The sequence below is a fragment of the Leopardus geoffroyi genome, chromosome E2 (assembly GCF_018350155.1).
Source record: "Leopardus geoffroyi isolate Oge1 chromosome E2, O.geoffroyi_Oge1_pat1.0, whole genome shotgun sequence".
NCBI lineage: Eukaryota > Metazoa > Chordata > Mammalia > Carnivora > Felidae > Leopardus > Leopardus geoffroyi.
The window spans coordinates 18,808,749-18,818,213 of NC_059335.1; the positions used below are offsets into that span (position 1 = coordinate 18,808,749).

General features: G+C 46.2%; 1 pseudogene; it reads right to left on the bottom strand.

Moving 5' to 3' along the window:
* Positions 1-4,440: 4,440 nt before the first annotated feature.
* LOC123579025 lies at positions 4,441-6,658 on the bottom strand (annotated as a pseudogene).
* Between the last annotated feature and the right edge of the window lie 2,807 nt (positions 6,659-9,465).

Here is a 9,465-nt window from a genome sequence, read left to right on the forward strand (position 1 = left end):
AGATCATGACCTGAGCCAAAGTCGGTCACCTAACCGACTGAGCCACCCAGGCGCCCCAAGACAAACTAGATTTTAAACCAAAGACTGTGACAAGAGATGAAGAAGGGCATCATATCATAATAAAGGGGACTATCCAACAAGAAGATCTAACAATTGTAAATATTTGTGTCCCCAAATTGAGAGAACCCAAATATATAAAACAGTTGATAACAAACATAAGGGAACTCATTGGTAATAATGCAATAATAGTAGGGGACTTTAACACTCCGCTTACAACAATAGACAGATCATCTAAGCAAAAAATCAACAAGGAAACAATGCTTTTGAATGATACACTGGAACAGATGGACTTAACAGATATATTCAGATCATTTCATCCTAAAGAAGCAGAATACACATTCTTTTCAAGTGCACATGGGATATTCTCTAGAAGAAATCACATACTAAGTCACAAAAATCAGGCCTCAACAAGTACAAAAAGATTGACATCACACAATGCATATTTTCTGACCACAACACTTTGAAACTTGAAGTCAACCACAAGAAAAAAATTTGGAAAGACCACAAATACATGGAAGTTAAAGAACACCCTACCAAAGAATGAATGAGTCAACCAGGAAATTAAAGAAGAAATTTTAAAAATATATAGAAATGGGGCATCTGGGTGGCTCAGTTGGTTAAGCATCCAACTTCAACTCAGGTCATGATCTCACAGTCCGTGAGTTCGAGCCCCGCATCGGGCTCTGTGCTGACAGCTCAGAGCCTGGAGTCTGCTTCAGATTCTGTGTCTCCCTCCCTCTCTGCCCCTCCCCTGCTTATGCTCTGTGTCTCTCTGTCTCAAAAATAAATAAAAACATTAAAAATTTAAAAAACTATATATATGGAAACAAATGAAAATGAAAACACAATGGTCCAAAACCTTTGGGATGCAGCAAAAGTGGTCCTAAGAGGGAATTATATGGCAATACAGGCCTACCTCAAGAAGCAAGAAAAAAATCTCTAACAACCTAACCTTACACCTAACGGATCTAGAAAAAGAAAAATAAATGAAGCCTAAAGCCAGCAGAAGTAGGGAAATAATAAAGATTAGAGCAGAAAGAAATGATATAGAAACAAACAAAAGAAGTAGAACAGATCAATGAATGATATAGAAACAAACAAAAGAAGTAGAACAGATCAATGAAACCAGGAGCTGGTTTTTTGGGAAAAAAAAAATGAAATTGATAAACCCGTAGCCCAATTTATCAAAAAGAAAAGAGAAAGAACCCAAATAAATAAAACCACAAATGAGAGAGGAGTAATAATAACCAATATCACAGAAATATAATTATAAGAAAATATTATGAAAAACTATATGCCAAAAAATTGGACAATGTGGAAGAAATGGATAAATTCCTAGAAACACATAAACAGTCAAAACTAAAACAGGGAGAAATAGAAATCTTAAACAGACTGGTAACCAGCAAAGAATTTGATTCAGTAATCAAAATTCTCCCAAGAAACCAAAGTCCAGGGCCAGATGATTTCACAGGGGAATTCTACCAAACATTTAAAGGAGAGTTAATACCTATTCTCAAACTATTCCGAAAAATAAAAATGGAAGGAAAATGTCCAAATTCATTTTATGAAGCCACCATTATCCTGATTCCAAAACCAGACAAAGACTCCACTAAAAAAGAACTACAGGCCAATATCCCTGATGAACACAGATGCAAAAATTCTTAACTAAATATTAGCAAATCAAATCCAACAGCACATTAAAAGAATTATTCACCATAATCAAGTGGGATTTATTCCTGGGTTGCAAGGGTGTTTCAATATTCACAAAACAATCAACGTGATACATGTTGTTCACGTGATACACTTTGTTCCATATTAACAAAGGAAAGGATAAGAACCATATGATCCTCTCAATAGAAGCAGAAAGAAAAAAATTTTTGACAAAGTACAACATCCATTCATGATAAAAATCCTCAACAAAGTAGGGATAGAGGGAACAAACCTCAACATCATAAAGACCACATACAAAAAACCCACAGCTAATATCATCCTCAATGGGGAAAAACTGAGAGCTTCTCCTCTAAGGTCAGGGATAAAACAGAGATGTCCTCTCACCACTGTTATTTAACATAGTACTGGAAGTCCTAAGCTCAGCAATCAAACAAAAGAAATAAAATACATCCAAATTGGCAAGGAAGAAGTCAAACTTTGACTATTTGCAGACAGCATGATACTGTAAACAGAGAAGCCAAAAGATTACCAAAAAATTGTTAAAACTAACACATGAATTCAGTAAAATCACAGGATACAAAATCTATGTACAGAAATCTGTTGTATTTCTATACATCAAAATGAAGCCAGCAGAAGGAGAAATCAAGGAACGGATCCCATTTACAACTGCACTGGCACCATATGATACCTAGGAAAAAACCTAACCAAAGAGGAAAAAGATCTGCACTGAGAACTAGAAAACACTTACAAAAGAAATTGAAGAGGACACAAAGAAATGAAAAAAACATTCCATGTTCATGGATTGAATAAACAAATATTGTTAAAATGTCTATACTATCCAAAGCAATCTACTCATTAAATGCAATCTTATCAAAATATCAACAGCATTTTTCACAGTTAGAACAAACAATCCTAAAATCTGTATGGAACCACACACAACCTCAAATGCTGAAAGCTATCTTGAAAAAGAAAAGCAAAACTGGAGGCATCATGATCCCGGACTTGAAGCTAGATTACAAAGCTGTAGTCATCAAGACAGTATGGTACTGGCACAAAAACAGACACATAGATCAATGGGACAGAATAGAAAACCCAGAAATGGACCCACAACTATATGGTCAAATAATCTTTGACAAAGCAGGGAAGAATATCTAATGGAAAAAAGTCTCTTCACCAAATGGTGTTGGGAAAATTGGACAGCAACATGCAGAAGAATGAAAACTGCATCATTTTCTTACATCACACACAAAAATAAATTCAAAATGGATTAAAGACCTGGGGTGCCTGGGTGGCTTAGTTGGTTAAGTACTTGGGTCTTGATCTCAGCTCAAGTCTGGACCTCAAGGTCATGTTGGGCTCCACACTGGGCATGGGGCCTACTTTAAAAAAAAAAAAAATGGACTAAAGACCTAAATGTGAGATAGGAAACCATCAAAATCCTAGAGGAGAACACAGGCAGCAACCTCTTTGACATTGGCCATAGCAACTTCTTACCAGATATAAGACATTTCCTCCTGATGAAGACATAGGGAAGGGTCTTGCCCTAGCCTGAGCAGGATGGGGAAGGGAGACAACCAAGACCACACAAGGGAGGCTCAAAGTAGCACCAAGGGGTGAGATGAACCCCTGCAGCACAAGAGGAAGGGAAGAGATACAGAATAGCCATGAGACCCAGGAAAGGACTTGCACAGAGGGCTGGTCAGAGAAGCTTGGCCCTGAAGATCCAACACCCACATGGACATGGTCTTGGGAGTGATGTGCAGCTGGGTCAGTGGTCTCTTCTCAGGAGGGACCTGACCTAAGTCAGGAACGCTGCTGTGACCTTAACAAACAGACTAATGTCTGCCGGAACCATAAAAGTAGGAGCCTAGAGGTCTTCACACATTGTACCTTGTCTCTGGGTCATGTGCCCTTCCCCAGCAAGTGGTCCCAGCTGTACAGTGACAGGTCTCATGGACACAGGGTATGCCCACACATGCAAAGTCTCACACCATTGCTGAAGTGACACAGACACTGTCCCACATAGGGACCCACGAAGAGTCAAACTGCAGAAATCCCTTATCTTACTTTTGCTTACCTAAGTTGTAACAGTAACTCACTCTTTTCAGACTGCAGCAAATCTTTTATTACAGATAATCAAACCTCTCCACACTGTGTCTCAAACAGTAACAAATACAATTTCATGTCTTTAACAGAGCAGAGTGAACATTTATACATGGCCATACATGGCAGGCTTTACTTCTGGAAACTGTTGTTGAATATTTAAAAAAAAATTTTTTTTTAATGTCTATTTTTGACAGAGAGAGAGACAGAGCATGAGTGGGAGAGGGGCAGAGAGAGAGGGAGACACAGAATCTGAAGCAGGCTCCAGGCTCCGAGCTGTCAGCACAGAGCCCGATGCGGGGCTCGATCTCATGGACCGAGTGATCATGACCTGAGCTGAAGTCGGACACTCAACCATCTGAGCCACCCAGGCGCCCCTGTTGTTCAATATTTTAAAATAAAGTGGACTTGTGGATTTATTCTTTTCTAGTATTGTAAACATATGCTGTTTGAGGGGCGCCCGGGAGGCTCAGTCGGTTGAGCGACTGACTTCAGTTCAGGTCATGATCTCACAATTTGTGAGTTCGAGCCCCGCGTCAGGCTCTGTGCTGACAGCTCAGAGCATGGAGCCTGCTTTGGATTCTGTGTCTCCCTTTCCTCCTCGTGCTCTGTCTCTCTCTCTCAAAAATAAATAAATGTTAAAAAAAATTTTTTTAATATGCTGTTTGATGTTATCTGAGTTTAATTTAAAACATTTCTTGTTGCAAGCCAAACAAAATGTAAAGCTTCTGAGGCGAGCATCTCTGTAAGGGAAAAAAGAAGTCTTGTTATGAAACTATTCTCAAGCAAGACCCCACTTAAAATCTGCCAGCATGAACTTAAGAACTTTGGTCCACTGTTTGTCAGGGTTAAACTGGGTTTCAACGGAATGGGAGCCACACTGCTTCCTGGGTCTTCAATCTTGCCTTCCTGTGAGGAAGACAAAAATGTGTCTCACCCTTTCTCAACCTCTCCTTTCATCTTTCTCAACATCTCCATCATCACGTGGTCTAATTTGTCCCAGGATAGTACAATGGCAACTGCTTAGACCCGTCTGTCAGAGACTCCAGGTGGGAATGGTTTCCACAGGGAACAAGTTGATACCTCTGAAATTTCAGACCCATCTTACTGGCCAGAGTGCACAGCAGCAATGCTTTCCAGCCCCAAGTGCATTAACTTCATTCCATGGCACAGGGACACTGGGCAGGCGACCCAGTTTGAAGGTTCTGATTGTACCATATTGTCCTCTGTGCCAGACATGAAAGGTTGCACTGAAGAAACTGGTTTTCTTCAGCTGGCCCAGCTGCATCTGGGCATAGGGCATTTGGTTTTCTACATTCTTCAGCTCATCATCCAGTTCTGGCTGTTGTTGTTTATGTTCTCTGTATCCCCTATGGTACTGAGCTTCCTCTGGATCCAGTCTTAGCCTCAGCTTGGGCATTCTCAAGCTTTCCTACCAGTCTATCTCATTTAGCTCTGTCTGTAGCTGTTCAGTCGTCCTCATTCATTTGCTCAGAGATCTTCAACAGCATTTGCAGCTGTGACACTCATTTTCAGTGACATTGAGCTGAGTGTCGAGCTGGTCTAAAAGAGGATCCGTGCAACCCTCACAGATCTACATCTACATCTCTCTGGCCCGACCGGAAGTCAAAAAGGCCCCCAGTGCCCAGTCGCTGCCTAATGTTCTCCACGGTACCACCACCGGATGCCTCCCCAGTCAAAGTGAAGCTGTTGGCACCTACTGTAGACATCATTGTGGCTGGAAGGATGAATCTGAGAGACACCATCCTGGTGATGTCCAGTACATGACTCCTTTCCTGAGTTAGCCCCTTCCTCCAGGGTCTCTCCTGGTTTCACCTGGGCTGGGGCAAATAATGGAGCTGTGAGCTCCTGGATGGTGACGCGATCCAGTTTCAGGGATGCAGTGCGGACTCCCAAAGCTGGCCTGCATGGTGCTGCTGGGCGTCTTTAACCTCTCCATCCTTCAGGACTTGGAGCCACCACCCTGATCAGTCTACCACAGGAGCATCATGGTCTCCAGAACTGCTGCCATCCAGTCTTCAGTGACTTCCCCATCCACCGGACGACAGTAACTCACTTTTACTGAGCATTTATTATGCACCTGTTAGTGTTCTCAGTGCTTTACATGTATTGACCGATTCACTTAAGCAACATTCACCAGTACCTCAGTACCTTAGGAGCCAGATGCTGGGCAGGGGACTGGACACAGCTGTGACTACCGCAGTCACAGACCTTGTCCCCATGGAGACTGGGATCTGGTGGGTAAGACAACCCTGAGAATGCCCATGTGGGGTATACATGCTCTTACAGACATGGACAAGGAGCTTCAGACAGGATTCTGCATACTAAAAGAACTCTCCCTGCCCTAAGCTCCCTTCACCTGTGCACCTCCTCCCAATATACTTGAAAGAGCTGCCTGCCTCCTCTTCCTTCCCTCCTCTCATCTCAACGGACTCAGATCTATTTTTACCCCATTGCTGCACTGCAACAACTTGATTCAAGGTCACAGTGATCTCCATCTTTCCAAAGCCCCTGCTGCAGACCCTGCCTTCCTGTCTCAATCCTTTTTATACAAGCTTCTCTGATGCCACCTTAATCCACCGTCATCCCAGCCAGTCCCCCTCCATCCCCCTTGCCAAGAGTTAGATGTGGGAGCACCTCACGGCTCTGGCTTGGGCCCCTTCCCTTTTCTGTCTCACCCTATTTCCATGTGACCTCACCTATGATTTTGAACACCTCTGTCTCCAGCCCTGACTTCCTCTCTGAGCTCCGAACTTAACTATCCAACTGTCTCCTCCACATAATGGGCGTCTCCATATGGCAAAGCAGAATTTTCATTTTACACTCCCACAAAGAACGTGTTCCACCACATCTTTACACTCCACAGAAGGGATAATAAATTTGCTCCATCCAAAAGCCAGTGAATTGTTCTTTTTTTTTCCAGTGAGACCAAATATAACAGTCTTTTTTTTTTTTTTCCTTTTTTTTTTTAAAGAAGAGAGAACCTGACTAGCTTAATTGGGAGAGCATGCAACTCTTGATCTTGGAGTCATAAGTTCAAGCTCCATGTTGGGTGTAGAGATTACTCAAAAACAAAACCTTTAAAAAATAACAGAAAGAAAGAAAGAAAGAAAGAGAGAGAGAGAGAAAGAAAGAAAGGGAAAGAAAGAAAGAAAGAAAGAGAGAGAGAGAAAGAAAAAGAAGGAAGGAAGAGGGAGAAGGAAGAAGGGGACAGGGAGGAAGGGAGGAAAGGAGGGCCTGCCTCACAGCTAAATGCAATCTTTCTCCCCTGACCCCTAGCAGTGAGATACCCCCCCATCCCCACCCAGGGCTCCTGTCATCTTCCCCTAGGACCCTGTGGTGCCTCGCTCACATGAATGGCTCCTGACCCCCACACACAACCACTTCTGCCTCCCAGTCTACGTGGCACCAGCCTCGTCAATTTGTCCCCTGGCAGACACAGCCTTCTTTGATCCCCATAGGCACTCCTCTCCACTCCCCAAAAGACCTGTCCCCCATCAGAGGAAGGCCCTCTCCCCATGGTCATGGTAGACCACATTGCGGGGATGGCGGGAGATAGCTGAGCCGAGCTGGGCAGGCTGAGACTCAAAGCCCCCATCTGGCTGCAGTGACAGATCCTGGCTGAAATCTACACCAGGCAGAGGGCCAAGGTGAGGAGGCATTGCTGGCTCAGGTGGAAGACGGTGTTTCCAAAACAATTTGGGATGCAAGGAGGATGATAAACACTGGGCCTGGTGAAATGCCTCTCCTGGGCTCGAGCCCCACCCACAAGGTCCACAAGGCTGACCGTGGCCAAGGACACCGATGGCCCAGGCACCGTCACAGAGAAGTGAGCCAGCTGCGTCACACAGGTGCCTGGGACAGGCAATAAACGCAGGCAAGTAAGGTGGGGTAACCAGTGGGCAGGGCAGGTGTGTGTGACATGCAGGTCCACCTGCACAGCAGACGTGGAGAGGGTGTGCACTGGTGTGGGACAACGGGAAAGACAGGTGAGTGGTTGGGCATAGACAGGTCAGGATGTGACAGGCACACTGACGCCACTACTGGGCACTTCCCTGCCAAGTACCAGATGTTTTAGGGCCACCGTCCCTCTGGCCCGGGGGGGAGGGGTGGGGGTGGAGGGGCCTGAGGTCCTTGGAGAAGGAGAGCCTCCAAGGCTCTCCTTTGTAGGACAGGAAAAGGTCAACCTGTGACACACACACCCAGGCTCAGGGAGGGGACCCCGGCAGTGCTCTCCGGGCCAGAGAAAAAAGAAAGGGAGAAGGCACCCTGCCACTCCAGTTGTGTCCTTCTTGGGTTCTCCAGGTTCCCCAGGACCCAGACACACCCTGGGCTCTCCAGGATCCAGGCACCTGATGTCTACTGCCTCAGAATGGTCCTGCCAGCCCAGGAGACGCAGCCACACAGAACTCCTCCCAGGATGGCTCTGTAGGGGCCTCCCCACCTCTACCAGGCATTACGGCCCCTCCCTTCTGAGCCCCCCACCCAGGCCCGCTCCAAGCAGTCACCCAGTCCCCAGAGCATGCACCCCTCTCCCAGCCAGGGGCCTGCCACACCCACTCAGGGGGGCACAGAGACCCGATGCCCACACACAACACGCAGGGCCAGCTCCTCCAGAGCGGCACTGGGTGGAAGGTCACCAGCAAACCTGTGTGCCTCCCCCAATCCCAGACCTGTCCTCAGATCCCAGCCCACAGCCCTCCTGGAGCCCCCGCAGACTGAGACTACTCCCATCCCCCACAACTGCTGCAGCCCTCGCCCCTCCCAGGGAGCATCTGCTACCTGGAAGCAAGATGGCGATTAAGGTGGGAGAAGCCGGTGGTGAGCATAGCCCCACCCATCACTGCATCACCCCATTACCGCCACAGGCTGGCCCACTGTCCCCAAGTCATTCCTTGGGCCATGTTGCTCTCCGCAGTTCTGCTTTTGTGAGTTTCCATGCCCAACCCCTCCCAGGTCCCATAAACACTGCCCCAACTGCCCACCCCTTCCAGACCCTCCAGAGCAAGCCCGCAGAAGTCACTCAAGTTCACCTGCAGCTCAGCATGCTCTCATCTTTGTTTCCTGACCAGGGGTTAGAAGTACTGACTGGGAGGAGTCAGCACCATCCCCTTCCTCCTAGGACCGTGAAAGCACCCCATCCATGCCCACGACTCACTCCCAGAACCCTCCAAGGGCCCACCTTCCAGTCTCTCTCTCTCTCTCCCTCTCTCTCTCTCTCTCTCTCACACACACACACACACACACACACACACACACACACAGCAGTGGACCTGGTACTCAAAGGCATGGGTACTGAACCAAGGCCCTAGCACAAAGGCACAGATGGGAATGAGCTACCTGGGATACACCTGCACACGTTATGTGCAGTGTGTATAGTATTTGTGTAAACCCTATTCTTGGACATCTATCTCCCACCTGTGGCTCCTTCATTGGGCAACTAAGGCGGAACTTGGGACTTGCAAACCAATGGGGTTGTGGGGTCTTGAGTTGAGACCCTAAAGGCCAGGGCAGGGTCTGGCTTGGGCACTGTGGAGACAAAAGTGAACAATGCAGACAGATCCTAGCCTAGAGAGCTCACCAATCTAGGGAGGAGACAAACCTGAATAC